Source organism: Cynocephalus volans, chromosome 2, assembly GCF_027409185.1.
Source record: "Cynocephalus volans isolate mCynVol1 chromosome 2, mCynVol1.pri, whole genome shotgun sequence".
Taxonomy (NCBI): domain Eukaryota; kingdom Metazoa; phylum Chordata; class Mammalia; order Dermoptera; family Cynocephalidae; genus Cynocephalus; species Cynocephalus volans.
This window is the reverse complement of record NC_084461.1, coordinates 149,570,953-149,588,294: the sequence shown is the minus strand read 5'-3', so window position 1 is coordinate 149,588,294 and position 17,342 is coordinate 149,570,953. Positions and strand designations below refer to the sequence as shown.

At 44.3% G+C, this 17,342-nt stretch overlaps 1 long non-coding RNA gene across 1 annotated transcript in view; it reads right to left on the bottom strand.

The window, feature by feature from the left end:
• Nucleotides 1–17,342, bottom strand: part of LOC134369293 (uncharacterized) — an 82,924-nt gene that overhangs the window by 64,760 nt on the left and 822 nt on the right. Inside the window, exon 2 of the long non-coding RNA XR_010022604.1 lies at nucleotides 16,718–16,839. This is a non-coding gene — a long non-coding RNA (uncharacterized LOC134369293). The remainder of the gene's footprint in view (nucleotides 1–16,717; nucleotides 16,840–17,342) is intronic.

Genomic DNA, 17,342 nt, shown 5'->3' with positions numbered 1-17,342 from the left:
GACCCCTCCAAATATATTTGTCAGGCTCAGTATCCATTAACCACAACAGCCCTCCTCGGGTTAAGCCCCATCATTCAGGACCTATTAAAAAAGGGGTATCTCCGTCCCACTCGCTCCCCTTTCAATACTCCCATACTCGCTGTAAAAAAACCTAATGGCGCCTTTCATCTCGTCCAAGATCTCCGCCTTGTTAACGCCGCTGTCATTCCCATTCACCCCCTTGTACCTATCAAAACAGTTGGACCCCATCGTATGAGGCTGGGCACCCTGTCTAAGAGCCCTAGCAGCGGGGCAGTTACTGCATAAGGAGGCATCCAAATTAACATTTGGGGCACCTCTCACCATTCTCTCACCACATCACCTCAAAGACCTCCTTACCTATAAGGCTCTCCAATCCCTCCCACCTTCCAGAATCCTAACCCTCCTATCCTCGTTTCTGGAAAATCCTGCCCTATCCTTCAATACCTGCCCACCCCTAAACCCGGCTACCCTACTGTCTATACCAGATTCCCCCAACACCCCTTTACACAGCTGCGTAGAAAGCCTTCAAAATTTTATACCTTACCGCTCTTCCATCACTGAGGGACCCCTATCTCATGCTGATCTCGCATGGTTCACGGATGGGTACTCATTCAGGAAAGGAAACACTCATTACGCAGGGTATGCCATAGTCTCCCTTAATTCGGTTATAGAGGCCCAACCTTTACCCAAGGGTACTACCAACCAGCAGGCCGAACTTATCGCCGCTTTCATATACTTCTCTCTCATGCCGCCATATAAAGAATGCGGTCTGCTTAACACCAAGGGTAACACAATCACCAACTCAGCTTTAATCTCCACATTAATTGAGGCATCCCATTTACCTTGTGAATTAGGAGTCATTCATTGCAGAGCCCACCAGAGGGACGATTCCCCAATCACTCGCGCGAATTGTAAGGCTAACCTCGCCGCACGCACTGCGGCAATGCACCCATAGACACAAAACCAACTTCCCATTCTTCCATAGGGCTCCCAAGGTTCACAGACACCCTCTCAGCCTCAACCGCCTAATGATGATAAGTCCTCTCTCTTTCGCTTGCTCCATGACCTGTTTCACTCTAGCCCCCAAGCTTTATCCCAGCTTTTACAAGCCTTCTTCTCAATCACCCCATCTGACAAAGCCCTCTTGCAAAAAATTTCCTCCTCATGCACAATCTGCCAGCGTACCAATCCTAACACCCCTCTCAAACCTGGGCCATACCCCTCCCACCAGGCCAGAGGTCTCACACCCACGGCCGACTGGCAAGTCGATTTTACGCACATGCCTTCTGTCCGGCGCCTCAAATACCTCTTGGTGTTTGTTAATACCTTTTCAGGATGGGTAGAGGCATTCCAAACATCCAATAAAAAGGCCTCCACCATAGCCCAGACTCTCCTTTCCCAAATCATCCCACGATTTGGGATGCCCACTTCCATTCAATCTGACAATGGACCTGAATTTACCGCCCAGCCCAGTCACCCTCTCTCCCCTGGCACCTACATTGCCCTTACCAACCTCAGGCATCTGGAAAGGTAGAGAGAACCAACAGAACCTTAAAGGACATACTAACTAAATTGTCTCTGGAATTACACCTGATTGGGTCCGTCTTCTACCTCTCGCTCTATTCAAGACCAGAGCTCTCCCAAAAAGGCCCTCCAATCTTTCCCCTTTTGAAGTCATGTATGGTAGGCTCCTCCTACCCCCGGGGATCACAGCAACTGAAGGACCCATACCACCCACCATGGCCTTACCCTTGCTCTCCCACCTTCGCTACACTTGCCCGGAACCGAAAACTCCCCTAACCCCTAAGTGGGAAGGCCCATGTCCTGTCATCCTTGGCCTTCTCCTGTTCTTTTCATTTCACCCAGGGAGCTTTCAGGCCCCTCTGCTAGCTCCCCAGGGTCACCCATTTACACCTGGCAACAGATCTCTCATGCGACCGCTCCTGGTGGCCGTCGCCTTAAACGCTTCCCTTCCTCAACCATTTTTCTTCTGGTGCAATGGAACCCTCTCTACCTCCATCCTATCCAATCTTACTGCCCCATGCCTTCTCGTCACCATCGTCCCTCAACTCACTCTATACTCCAATTCAGAACTGTTCTATCTTCTTCACCCACCCTCAAGACAAAAAAGGGCCACCTTCCTCCCAATCATGGTTGGTATTTCCCTAACAACATCAGCGGTCAGAGCCGGCCTGTCAGGAGGAGCCTTAGGATGGGCGGTCAAAGACATCAATGCTAAACTTGAAGGGGCTCTGACTTCCACTGCCGAATCTCTTTCCTCTCTACAGAGACAGATCACCTCTTTAGCTCAGGTCACCCTCCAAAACCGCAGAGCACTAGACCTCCTCACTGCAGAAAAAGGAGGTACTTGCATCTTCCTTGGGGAAGAATGCTGTTATTATATCAATGAATCCGGTCTAGTAGAAACAAACATCATCAAACTCACCGACTTAGCTTCCAGCCTACGAACCACATCCAGTTCTAACCCCTTTTCTTCTTTTATCTTAAACCCTATCCTAACTTGGATTTGGCCCATTTTGGGACCTCTAATCATTATCCTCATAACCTGCCTTTTCTTGCCCTGCATCATTAGGGTTCTTCAAACCCAAGTGGGAAAAATCTCTAATCAGGCCTTTAACCAGCTTTTGTTTAGAAACTACCAGCTTCTAGGTACCGATGAACCCCCCGCTTCATCTCGTGAGCGCCTCAGCCGATGCTGAAGAGACACCACTTTACAGAGGAAATGCATTCCTACATGCCCTTGCCACCAACGCCTGGCTGCCCCCTCCAGTCTCCAACTACGCTGCCCCCTCCAGTCTCCAACTACGAACAATGGAACTGGTGCATATTCGACTTGTGGCTTCAAGGAACGTTTATGGACTTTTCCCCTTTTGAAATTACTTGTTTCTCCACCCTCCTTTGGGGTTTCATAATGGGTATTTATGTACCTTCCTCCCTTTGCCCCCCCCACAACGCCCCAGTTCAGCAGGAAGTAGCTCGATGACTTCAACGTCCCCTTTCCTAAAACAAGAAAAAGGGAGGAATGTAAGAACCCAAATGCCCCAAGGGATCACACTGAGGAATGTAAGAACCCAAATGCCCCAAGGGATCACACCCTGATCACATAAGTCCTTCTGGGCCACACCCCATCATGGCGCTGGTTGCCCTCTAAGTAGGGATTGTATTTTAAGCCAATCAGCCTTCCCTAAAAGCCCTATATATATGTGTGTGTGCCGCCTAATAAACGAGCTCTCTCCGGTGGATCGTCAACTGGTGTCGACTTGTCCTTTCATCTAGTGATGGGACTCACTCCCAGACTAGAAATTCCCACCTCTTTTCACCAGCAACTACTACTGGAAATGACATCAGCATCTCTTCCTCTGTAACGTCCTCTCTTTATTTATTTCTGCCCCCTGGGAGCACACCTAACAAGACTAGACAAGCTGCCCAGTGACAGCTTCTCCGGACAGGCAGTCTTCCCTTCCTCAGGCCTGACACTGTGAGGCACCCTGGGTGTTCCTGCTAGGGCATGGCTTTCAGACCCACTCCCATCCTGGCTGCCTCCACGCACTCCAGTTTCAGAAAGTCAAATCTACGACTCAGGATTCTCCTGATTCCAAGTGTCAAAAACTGAAACCAAACTAATTTAACAAACAATAACAACAAAACCCAGAGAAACTGGATTTATTGGCTGAAGTAACTGAAAACAAGATAGAAGGACTCAAATGAGATTATAAACATGAGTCTCTCATCTTGTTGGTCTTGCTTTTGTCTTGTTGGCTCCACTCTGAGGTTAACTGTCTAGAGGGTTAAAGCAGCAGATGCAGGCTTACACCTGCAGGTATCCCTGGGGAAAAAAGAGGCCAATAAAAGCATCAAAATTGAGCCCCATTGGCCCAGCTTTGGTTCATATCATTATCTTGAACCAATCATTGTGGCCAGAGGAATGGAACATGCTGATTGTCAGGCCTGGTTACACACTTATCTGAAACTGGGAACAGAGACTGAAAGCAGAAGGTCAGTGCTATGGTTTGAAGGTGTCTCTCGAAGTTCATGTGTTGGAAACTTAATCCCCAATGCAACAGTGTTAAGAGGTGGGACCTTTAAGAGGTTGATTAGGTCCCTTAATGGTGGGGTTGGGTTCCTGATAAAAGGATGAGTTCTGCTGCCTTCCAGACTCTCTGATCTTTTGCTTTCCTACCCTTCCACCCTTCTGCCATGGGATGACTCACCAAGAAGGCTTGGAGAATGTGTGCTTTTCTTTACCATTGCAACCTTAGAATCCAGTACAGTGCCTTGTACACTGTAGGTGCTCAATAGACATTATTGAATGAATACTTTATTTAGCCTAGCTTGTTTAATCCTTAAAACAAGCCTATGTGGTAGGGACAGACAGACAATTTTTTTTAAAGTAAAATCTTTTTAAGTAACGCTAGGTGCTAGGAAGAAAAACACAGAAGAGAAAGAGAATGACAGAAAAAAGGGGGAAGATGTAATGTAGGCAGCTAAGAGCTAAAACAAGTTAGGAGCAAAGACAGGTGCAAGTTTAACAAGGGAGTGTAATGGACTGAATGCTTATGTCTCCCCAAAATTCATATGCTAAAGCCCTAATACCCGGCGAGTCTGTATTTGAAAACAAGGCCTCTGAGAAGGTGATTAAGGTTAAATGACGTCATATGGGTGGGGCTCTGATCTGATAAGATTAGTCGTTACAAGAAGGGATACCAGGAAGTCTGATCACTCTACCCCTAACCCCTTACAAGAGAAAAGACCTCAGAATGAAACCTACCCTGCTGTCCCCTTGACCTTCCCAGCTTCCAGAACTATGAGAAATAAGTTTCTGTTGTTTAAGTCGCCCAGTGCATGGTATTTTGTTATGGGAGCCCAAGCAGACTAAGACAGGGCATGTTATAGGAAGAGCAAACATCAAGTGCAAAGGCCTGAAAGGAGCTTGGAATTCAAGGAACAGCAAGAAAGCCAGTAACCAGCAAGAAAGTGGTAAAACACAGGGTCAGTGAACCATGCCAGTCCTACCCCACAGGGTCTGATAGTAGAATGCCAGGAGAAAGCCCCCACCCCAGATAAAATTATCACCATAACAGGTAAAATAAACAATTGTCTTTTTCTCAATCATATGTGAAGTGTAAATAAAGGCCTTTTTAGAAAACTACCATATTTTTCTAGAACTGTAACACAATCTATGGGTAAATTATATTCTTGTCATGCAAATTCAGTTTCTACACAAATCAGATTGCTACATGCCCATGACTCCCTACTGTGAAATTCTGGAGCAGTCACTGGAAACAGAACCCCCTCCCTCTCCCTCAGGCAATGACCAGTGTGTTGCAGCTAAGAGCCACCAAAACCATGACCCTCAACCCCCAGCTGAGGCCCTGTGAAAGGTTCTGGGAGGAGGCTCAGGTTTCTTTGCACTATCAGATCTGGCCAAGCCTGTTGTTTTTCATGCCAGGGTGGATCAGCAGACTTGGTCTGCTGAAATCATTGGAGATAATTAAAAGGGCAGGACTAGATTTGCCTTCAGAAAAGGAAGGAAGGAGGGGACTATGCAGATTTTCCTTTCTGCAATGCCAGCACTACAAAATTGGCATTGGTATCTACTTTCCTCCTCATGCCATCTAGTTTTGTAGGCAAAAACCTAGTGAAATAGAGTCAGGATGGATTCAGAAGTCAAGTGCAGAGGTGTATATTGGAGTCTGCAGATTAGGCATAAATGTGTGGCCTTTTATCTAAAACAGTGGTTTGCAACTGGGGACAATTTTGCCCCCTGCCCCAGGACTCATTTGGCAATATGTGGAGACATTTTTGGTTATCACAACTTGGGGTGGGGGTAGGGAGGTAGTGCTAGTACCATCAGAGGGCCAAGGATGCTGCTAAACATCCTATATAATACACAGGACAGCCTCCCACAACAAAGAATCACCCAGTACAAAATGCCAACCCTGATTCAAGAAAATAGAAACAGGAAAAAGAACATTTAAAGATCTTCCATTTGCCATATGATCTACACACACACAAATATGTGCATTATTTAATATTTACACCAACACTACAAAGTGATGCCAATTTCCCAGATGAGAAAATGGAGTCCCCAGTTAAGTGGGGGCTTCACCCAGCTAGTAATGGGCAGAGGAGGAATTTGAATTTGGCTCTGGGTGATTCTCTTTAGGCTGTAAGCTCCGTGAGGACAGACACTTTGCCAATCTTGTTCACCTCTATGTGTTCAGTGCCTAGCAGAAGTTAGTACCCAACAGAAGTTGAGATTAATTACTTGAATTAATGGATAAATAAATGAATGCATGAGTCAATGACCCTGAAGTCCATGCTTGTCTCTTCCCATCACTCCTTGAGAATAAAAAAGATCCTCATAACATCTTTCCATGGATTCCAGTCAAGGCAATATTTTTCATGCCAGGAACAGAAATCTCCTTAGGTCAACTCAAGTCAAAATGGGAGTTTATGGTAAGAATGCAGAGGTATTATAGAAACCAAGCAAAGCCAGGACTTATGGGCTTGGAAAGCCACCAGGAATCAAAGTACCCCATGGTCATCACTATATCTCAGTTCTCTCCCAACAGATGACTTCCTTTGCTTAACCATTTTGCACACGGCCCAGTATAACAGCCTCAGCTTCATTTTAACTCTGAAAGTCCATGTGGCCTCTGAGCTTGGCTCTTTGTAGTTAACTAGGTTAGTCTGTTAATATCCCAGTTATAAATTCCCAGAGGTGGGATTCAATTGATTTAGCCTGGCCTAATCTTCAAGATGACTCTGATTCCAGCCAGACAACTGCAACTTCATGAGAGATCCTGAGTGAGAACTGGCTAAATGAACCTTGTCAAGTCTGAGGAGCATAAACAATAATAATTGAATTATTATTACAGCTTTGGAGGCTAAGTCCAGGGTCCAGAGATACATCTGGTGAGGGCCTTCTTCCTGGTGGGGTGTCTACAACAACTCAGGGTATCACATCGTGAGAATGGGCTGAGCAAAAGTGAGAGCTAAACGTCTCAGCTGCTCTCCTTATAAAGCCATCATATTACTCCATTAATGGACCAATCCAATGATAGGAGCACAGTCCTCACAATCCAATCATCTCTTAAAGGCCCCACCTGTCAAATACCACAATTGGATTTCCCACCCTTTTAATTAACATTGTTACAATGGGGGTTTCCAATACATGAGCTTTTTGAGGACACAGTTAACTTACGGAAGACACTGTGCCAGTTTCCAGGCAGCTTCTACTTCCTCTTTCTTGGGATGCATCTTTTTGGAACCTAGCCATCATGCTGTGAGAAAGCCCAGACCAGACAGAGAGGCCAAAGTGTATGTGTTCCAGTAGACATCCCCACGGAGCTCCCAGCCTCTAGCTGCATCAGGTGCCAGACATGAGAGTGAGAAAGCTTTCAAGAAGATTCCAGCCACCGCCAATATCTACCTATAACCACATGATAGACACTGAGTGGGACACAATCAGCTGAGCCCAGTTAGGAAAAGAACCATGAGAGATAATAATGAAATGATTGGGTTTTTTTAAACTACTAAGCTTTAGAGTGATTTGCTACACAGTAATAAACAACCAGAACAGATACTTTCAGTAGTTAACTTTATACAAGGGTACTTCAAAAAGTCCACAAAAAAATAGAATTAAACGATAAAACAAATTTTTTCATGAATTTTTTGAAGTACTCTTGCATAATCTTAAATTGTTTGAATGTATGACATTGAATGTATATATGAATAAGCATATATAACATGAATAATTATAAAAATTCACTAAAAGAGAAAATAAAGAAAAGAAATTCAAATTTACTATTAAAATGACAGAAGACTTTGTAATCAGAAAGAACTAGGTCAAATGCTGGTCAGCATCCTATTAGTTGTATGACATTAGATAAATTACTTAGCCTCTCTGATTCCCAGTTTCTTTCTCTTTAAAACAGAGTTAATTGGGGCCGGTCCGTGGCTCACTCGGGAGAGTGCGGTGCTGATAACACCAAGGCCCCGGGTTCGGATCCCATATATGGATGGCCAGTTCGCTCACTGGCTGAGCATGGTGCTGACAACACCAAGTCAAGGGTTGAGATCCCTTTACCGGTCATCTTTTTTAAAAAAATAAATAAATAAAAAATAAAAATAAAACAGAGTTAATTAAGAACACCTGTTGCATAGCTTATTGAGAGGTTTAAAAATCAGAGAAGGGGCTGGCCAGTTGGCTCAGCTGGTTAGAGCATGGCATTATAACATCAAGGTCAGGGGTTTGGATTCCTGTGCTGGCCAGCTGCCACAAAATAAAATCCGAAAATGCATGTAAATCCCTTAGCCCAGTGCCTGGTATATAGTAAGTGTTCAAAAAACACCTCTCATCATTGTTACTTGATCATTGATAATGATGGAGCCAGCACTGGCCGATGAGTCCTCAGATAATGAATAGGACTTCTCCGGTGTAAGAGAACTAAGAATTATATTAAGCAGGCTGGTCAAGTGCTAGTTTGCCTTGTACAACAGGATCCGTGGCTGGATAACTCTGGAAGTAGAAATCGTAAACAGGGCTTAGTAATTTGTCTGGTTCCAGATGGAAATCATTACAGTTTATTTGCTGTTAGAAATTGACTCATCTTCTAGCCTTGAGCACTGGTGGGTGTGAAGGTAAACAGGTGAAAATTACACAAGGTAGAGGAGAGGACTTCTATACTTTATTAGTTTGTTTTCTGTTGCTTATAGTACCTGAAACTGGGTAACTTAGAAATGAAATTTATTTCTTACAGTTTAGGAGGCTGAGAAGTCCAAGGTTGAGGGGGTGCATCTGGTGAGGACCTTCCTCTTGGTGGGGACTCTTGGCAGAGTCCCAAGGTGGCACAGAGTATCACATGGGCTGAGCAAAAGTGTGCTCATGTGCTCTTATTTATTTAATTTTTAATATATATTTATTTATTTTTATTATTTTTTGTGAGTGGCTGGCTGGTAAGAAGATCCAAACCCTTGACCCTGGTGTTATCAACACCACACTCTAAGCAACTGAACTAACCAGCCTGTCTTGCTCTCCTTATAAAGCCACCAGTCCATAGCCATGATAACCCATTAATCCATTAACCTATTAATAGATTAACCCATTCTGAGGGCAGGGTCCTCACAATATAATCACCTCCTAAAAGCCCCACTTCTCAACACTGCCACAATGGGGATCAAGCTTGCATGTGAGCTTTGGAAGGGACAACATTCAAACCATAGCATATACCATGGGCTACATCAGCTTTGTGCACAAGGACTTGGCTCCTGCAGAGTGGATAGAGGATCTAGTTTGATTTTACTTTAGTTATGCAATTTAGCTAGTGTTTTAGTCCATTTTGTGTTGCTATAACACAATTACCTGAGACTGGGTAATTTATAAAGAGAGGTTTATTTGGCTTACAATTCTGGGACAGCTGCGTCTGGCATGGGCCTCAGGCTGCTTCTACTCATGGCGGAAAGTGGCAGGCTGCCGGTGGGTATGAGCAGATTACATGGTGAGAGGAAGCAAGAGAGAGAGAGGAGGTGCCAGGGTCCTATAAACAATAAGCTCTCGCAGGAGCTAATAGAGCGAGAACTTGCTCATTCCTCCCCACCCCAGGGAGAGTATTAATCCTTTCATAAGGGATCCATCCCCATGACTCAATCAGTTTCCAATACTGCCACATTGGGGATCAAATTTCTACATGAGTTTTGGAGGGGACAACACATCCAAACTCCATCAGCTAGTTAAATGTTAATTAAAAATTAACTTACACAAAGACCTAAAGTTTTTGCTGAAGAACATCCAAAGTTAACACCAAGGTCAAGGGTCCCAATCCCTGTATCCGCCAGATGCCAAAAACAAACAAAACAAAAAAATCCAAAGCAAGGATGGTGAGGTTGCTGTCATGAGGAAGCTTGTGATCTAGTTAGTGATGTTAATATAATCACTTTTATTTATTCACTTATCTCACCACCAGAATGTCTGCCCCAAGCTGTTTTCTTGGCCTCCAGTCCCACCTAAGCTGTTATGTTTACCAAAGCCAGAGTTAACTTTCTAAAACGAAGTTCTAATCCTCACACTGCCCTGCTTTTATTTATTTATTTATTTATTTATTTATTTATTTATTTATTTATTTTAAAAGATGACCGGTAAGGGGATCTTAACCCTTGACTTGGTGTTGTCAGCACCACGCTCACCCAGTGAGCGAACCGGCCATCCGTATATGGGATCCGAACCCGGGGCCTTGGTGTTATCAGCACCGCACTCTCCCAAGTGAGCCACGGGCTGGCCCCTGCCCTGCTTTTAAATCTTTGGTCAGTCCCTGTTGTTCTCTGGACAAAGTCCAAATTCTTTAACATGACTCACAAGAAACTTTATGATCTGATTTAAAACCCTCCAACAGTTTCGAGTTGCTTTTGGAATAGAATTCAAACTCTTCTCTGTGTCCTAGGAGGCCCTGCATGAACTGGACCCCACTGGCTTTTCTGGCTCACCTCATCTTGCTCACTCTACTCCAAACACATGGGCCACTTCTGTTTCCCCAACATGCCCCAGAGCCTTTGCACTTGCTCTTCTCTCTGCTTGGAGGACTCATCCTTGAGTTCTTTGTACAGCTGTCTCCTCCAACTTCTCATGTCAACCTTCTTGAGAAAGGCCTTCCCTAACCATCCAGTCTGTTTCACACACATCACATCAGAGCTACTCTTTGTCATTTCACCCTAGCAACTTTCTTAACATCATATCATAAGCTGCCTTTACCTCACTTCTTTATCTGTTGGCCCCTTGAAAGCAGGAATCCTATCTACCAACGTCACTGCAACATCCTCAACTCATGGATCAGTGTCTGGCATATAGTAGGCACTCTATATGAGATTCTAAATGAATCTCCATTTTCCACATTTGGAATCCAAGGCTCAGAGAGCCTAGGGGACTTTTTTAAGCAGCAGAGTCAAGTCTGACAGATTCCAAAGCCCATGCCCTAGACCAGAGTTTCTCACAGCAGCTTGTCAGTGAACTACTTGATACTGGTCCACACCTAGGACAGTGACAGCTAGTGCTAAAATGTAAATCAATGCAATGTTACCTTCATGAAGAAAATGTTGCTATTAGAAAATATCAGCTGAACTAAAAAGTAGTATGCTTAGTGATGTAGTTGATTTACATCCTGCTTCCTATGTTGTCAGGAGCCAATAGCTGTGTGGGGATCAACCCCCATCTTTGCACCACACATTGAACAGCACTGCTCTATTCTGGCCACCATGCTATATGTCCTGCTTTTCTTATTCCCTAGCTGGTGACTTCATATGAAGCACCTGGGTTATTTCAGGCTTCCCTTCTGCCATCTCTGGGCTTCTGCACAGGAAGTGTCAAATAATTTGTACCAAAGATGAAGAGAATATTGAGAAAGTGTTTTTTGTTTGTTTGTTTTTTAATCCTTCTTTTCAAAGTCAGTAAGAAAACCTTCTTTTGGATTACTCCCAGTTTGGGAATTTTCATGAGGCTCTAAGTTCCAGAAAGCTATTATTGCTGGCTAGTTGGCTAAGCTTTTAGTCAAAACCCTGATTTCCAAAGTAGAACTGTGCAAACTATTCTTGTCATACACACTGGCCTCATAGCCTAAGGCAGTGACAGCCTTAAAAGTCCTATGACGCAAGGGCCTGTCCTATGTGCTCTTAGTTCCTCTTTATGCTAGTCCAGAGCTTCCTAAGCAGAGTCTGCCCCCCTTCTCCATCACCATGGGCTTTCATTTTGTTTTGGCAGGTGGCCCTTATAAGAAGCCATGGGCTTTCTACCAGCTTTTTCACTTCTAGCCTCATCCAATAGCCCCACCACACACACATACAAATACGTTATACCAATGTCTTCACTGGTAGCAGCCGGCAGGAAATGTTTGCATTCAAGGGCCAGTCCGTGGCTCACTTGGGAGAGTGTGGTACTGATAACACCAAGGCCACGGGTTCAGATCCCTATATAAGGAAGTCCGGTTAGCTCACTTGGGAGAGCGTGGTGCTGACAACACCAAGTCTAGGGTTAAGATCCCCTTACCAGTGATCTTTAAAAAAAAAAAAAAAAAAAGGAAATGTTTGCATTCCTCTATTCATTTAAATATTCAGTCAGAGCTGTCTATGTGCCAGGAACTATGTTGAGTTCAGGATGCAATGGTCAACAATAAAGGACAGAGTTTTCTGAGCTGAATGAGGAAATCAGACTAAATGATATAATGAATGCTATGAATAAAGTATTAAAGTCCTATGATGCGTCGGCCAGTTAGCTCAGTTGGTCAGAATACAGTGTTATAACACCAAGGTCAAGGATTCAGATCCCTGTACTGGCCAGCCACCCCTCCACCCAAAAAAGCTCTGTAAGAAGATAAAGAAGGTGCCCTAATCTAATTTGCTTACGTGTGGTAGTGGGAGCAAAAGTGATATTTAAATTAAGGCTCATGGGCCGGCCCGTGGCTCACTCGGGAGAGTGCGGTGCTGATAACACCAAGGCCCCGGGTTCGGATCCCATATACGGATGGCCGGTTCGCTCACTGGGTGAGCGTGGTGCTGACAACACCAAGTCAAGGGTTAAGATCCCCTTACCGGTCATCTTTTAAAAAAAAATAATAAATAAATAAATTAATTAAGGTTCAGGGTCCAGCCTATGGCTCGCTCGGGAGAGCGTGGTGCTGATAACACCAACGCCATGGGTTCGGATCCCATATAGGGATGGCCGGTTAGTTCACTGGGTGAGCGTGGTGCTGACAACACAAAGTCAGGGGTTAAGATCCCTTTACCAGTCATCTTTTAAAAAAATAAAAATAATAAAAATAAAAATAAAAAAATGAATGAATGAATGAATAAATAAATAAAAATAAAGAAAGAAAAAAAAAAGGCTCGAGTATCAGCATGAACTCTTTCTCTTTAACAGTCACCACCAAAGCCACCCTTTTGTTCCCAGTTCAGGTATTGAGTTAAGCACTTTAGCTGCAAGAAGTCACTTAATCTTCACAAAGGCTCAATGGCAAGGAAGCCATTTTTATACCCATGTCACAGATGAGAAAACTGAGATATAGGAAAAATTACCACTCCAAAGTTGCACAACCAATCAGGACTGAGACCTAATTCTGCCTGATTACAATGCCTAGTTTTTTCTGGGTTTTTGTTTTTTTTAAAAGATGACCAGTAGGGCCGGCCCGTGGCTCACTCGGTAGAGTGCGGTGCTGATAACACCAAGGCCCCGGGTTCGGATCCCATATACGGATGGCCAGTTCGCTCACTGGCTGAGCGTGGTGCTGACAACACCAAGTCGAGGGTTAAGATCCTCTTACCGGTCATCTTTAAAAAAAAAAAAAAAAAAGATGACCGGTAAGGGGATCTTAACCCTCGACTTGGTGCTATCAGCACCAGGCTTTCCCAAATGAGCCACGGGTCAGCCATACGATGCCGTTTTTAACCACTTCACTTCACTCTACTCTCACCCGGTCAAAGCCTTGATAAATACACTAGTAGGTGTCCCAGGCCTAGGAAGAGGGCCAGCTTAATTAAAGCTGTCCCAAATTAAATGTGGTGTTAGGAAACAGATGATGGCTCCCAGCCTATACTCTCTTCAGTACCACCCTAATAAAGTATAGCAATTCACACCAATCAGAGGTGCTAAACTGCCTTTGTTGTCCTTAATTATTGGGGTGCTAAAAGTTTTCACAAGGATAAAAGTTTCCAGGCTGCATCTGAAGGACTTGGTCCAAACCCATTCAATGTAATTATCTGTGAGCCCCCATTCTGGGCCAGACCCCATGCTAGGCTTGGGGACACCAAGTGGAATAAGCCACAATCCCAGCCTTCAAAGAGCTCATCTGGTAGTGAAGGAGACAGGCAAGTAAATGGATCACTATATTATGATGCAGTGAGTGGTAAAGGTACAAGCATGTATACAGACCAGAAGTAGCATACAAGAGAGGAAGTTTTTCTGGAGAAGAGGATTTCCAGGTTGGGTTTTAAAGTAGGACTAAGTGTTCAATGGTGCTATGGGTTAAATGTGTCCCTCAAAGGTTCATGTATTGGAAACAATCTACATTGCAACAGTGTTAAGACAGTGGGAAATCCTATTACTGTAATTGAAAGGTGGAGCCTTTAGGTGATTAGACTGTGAGAACTATATCCTCGTGAATGGATTAGTTTACTGATGGTGTGATGGGTGGTCATGCTATGATGGCTTTATAAGGAGAGCAAGTAAGAAGCTTAGCTCTCTCTTGCTCAGCCCATTTCTACCATGTGACATCCTGAGCTGCTGTAGGGTCACCACCCACAAGAAGGCCCTCACCAGATGCATTCCCTGGACTTTGGACTCCCCAGTCTCTGGAACTCTAAGAAATAAATTCCTTTTTTTAATAATTATCCAGTTTCAGGTATTCTGTTATCAAGCAACAAAAATGGACTAATACAAATAGGAACTCAAGAAGAGAGCCTTCCACATGAGCCTTCCACACAGCCTTCAGGACATCTGGCAATAGATGCACTCAGTTTGCTATAAGTGGTTTTTGTCTTACCAGAGCATATATTGAAGGGTGAGTGGAGGCAAGAGATGCAGCCAAAGAGGGACATGGAGGCCAATCAAGACTGGTCTTAATATTCTAGGCTAAGGGGCTGGTATTTTACCTTGAAGACACGTGATGGGGAAAGACATGGTCCTAAGCCCCAGAAATTATATAGTATGGTTTGCCTTTGAAAAAACGTTCTCTGGCATTAAGGAGAGTGGGTCAGATAAAGCCAACCAAGAGGCAGGAAGGGCCTTTAAGAGTAAACATGAACTGGCTGGCCAGCTGCAAAAAAAAAATGTATAAATGAGAGATGCAGAGAATGGTGCTCAGGCAAGAGAAGTGAGGTTGGACAGGAAGGAATAGACATGAGGATAACAGCAACAAAAGGAATCGGTTACTGGTTGAATGTGTGCTATGAGGGGGGCAGGAAGTGTCCAGGATGACTCCCAACTTTCTGTCTTGGGCGAGTGGGTGGTGGCTGGTACCACCAGCTTAGACAGAGCCTTCAGGAAGTTGAAGAGCAGGTGGGAGGATGATTAGGCTGGACTTGTTGAGGTTGAAGTACCAGGAGGCGGGGATCAGCAGGCAGACAAGAGCTCCAGAGAGGCTCTTCTTTGTTTCCATATGGAAATGCCTGGAAGAACTCATTCCTGGGCAGGGCAGAAATGCATGAAACCCACACTGGGGGCCTCAGAGATGCAAACTGTCATCTGTTAAAACAAGCTGGCTCTTATGACAAAACATAGATTGCATCCCCAGCCTGAGGAGTGGCCCTGGAGGAACAAAAAGCCCAAGGAGAACCCTTGATTTCCCACTTATTTAGTCCCCATGCTTCCTTTCTTAGTAAATGGCACCACCCTCTACCCCAAAGCTTAAGCCCAAACCTAAAACCTATCCTTCATGCCTCCCTTTCCCTGTCCCCATCCACCTCATGTAATTAATTCATCTTCAGTGAGCACACTAAAACAGCCCTGATCACTCTTGATTCCTTATCCTGCTTTATGACTTTCATAGCATTTACATGATCTAAAATAATACTATCCATCTGTCTACTTGTTTACTGTATATGTTCCTCTGGAATGTAAGCCAGGAGGGCAGGGGCTTTGTCCTGTTCATTGCCATGTCCCTAATCCATAGAACAGTGCCTGGTATATTGTAAGAACTCAGTGAGCATTTGTAATATGAAGTTCTTGATCAAGCACTTCTCCCCATCTCTGCTGTTGCCACACTGATTCAAGTCCCTGCACAGTTCCTAGAGTCCTCCCAGAGCCCCCTGGACTTGGTGACTGATTGCATGTGAGCTGGGAGGGTGAGGCGGGAGTCTGAGGTGACTAGTCTTTCCATTTCCAAGTCATGGTTCTTCTCCAATCCACCCTTTCTCCACAAATCAGCCAGAATAGTCCTCTAAAATCATACGGCATGTCACTCCCTTGCTCAAAATCTTCCAGTGGCCGTCAAGGCCCAGTATGCTCAACTCTCCAACGTCATCTCCTATCACTATAGCCCTTGCTCATTTCTTCTTCTGTTCTTCAGACCAAACCTACTTCCAGTACCAGCCATACCTCTGTTGGGCATACTTTCCCTCAGCAATTTGCATGGGTCCCAGCTCAAATGCCACCTCTTTAGAGAAGCATTCCCTGACCATTTAATCCAAAATAGAGCTACCTCTTCCCCTACAACTCCAGGCACTCTTTAGCACATCAACCTGATGATTTCCTTCACATCAATTATCACAGCTTATTCTTGTTTGGTTTGTTGACTTCATTATTGTTTCTCTCTTTTTCACCTCTCTTGCTCCAGCATGTACTCCACTAAACAGAACATAGTTAAACCTCAACTAATATTTGTTGAATGAAATTGTGCTCCTACTCTTGTGATGGGGGTGATGATGATGATGATGATGATGGATGATGCTAATATTAACAATGTTATCCAACAGTGAAATGCTGATTTGAGTTTGTGGATCCGAGAACTGTCTAGAGTATGTTCTGTACTCTACAGTCATATAATTAGAGACAGGATCTATCATTGCAAGCCTGCTCTGTGCTTTGAAGATTGTGCGTGTATGCGTGTATGTGTAAGTGTATGTTTACTTCATACCAGAAGACCGTATAGTCATCATTAGGTACAATCTACCACCTGTCTCCATGGATACCCACTCAGTAAAAGCAAAATGAGGATGTGTCAGGTCTCTATCACTTTGCAAGATGGTCTGTTAGCCCCTTCAGATGCTCTTCCCAGCTCCCGCACTCATTCCGACGAGAATGGTTTTGAGGACTTGCTAGAAAAAAGAGAAAATGAAATTAACCAGACAGTGCTAGGGGCACGGGTTGGGGCTGAGAGCCAATGGGGGCTGCAGAACAAAGACTGGCTAGAAACTGAAGTGGGATGACCTGTCAGTTTCCACCACACTGGTGAAAACTTAAGGAAAAACATGGTTGAACATATCTCGTGTTAAAAAAGAGACAGATTCTAGTGAACCTCAAAAAGCAGAGATGAAAGAAATCTCAATTATCTCATTTTGCAGATGGGTAATTTGAAGCCCAGAGAGGAGAAAGGACTTTCCCAGCCTCACATAGCTATTCTTTGGCTAACCTAAGACTAGAATTCTCACTACTGGAAGTTCAGTGTTTTTCTGGCACCTAACATAACCAAAAGGGAGCGCCATATATGAGCAAACAGTGAATAGGCTATTAATTCTAGTAACATCACAGGGGTAAAACCTAGCTTTTAAGCTAAGTCATCCATGTTACTCACCTCTGTCACCACAGAGCCTGTGTCCAA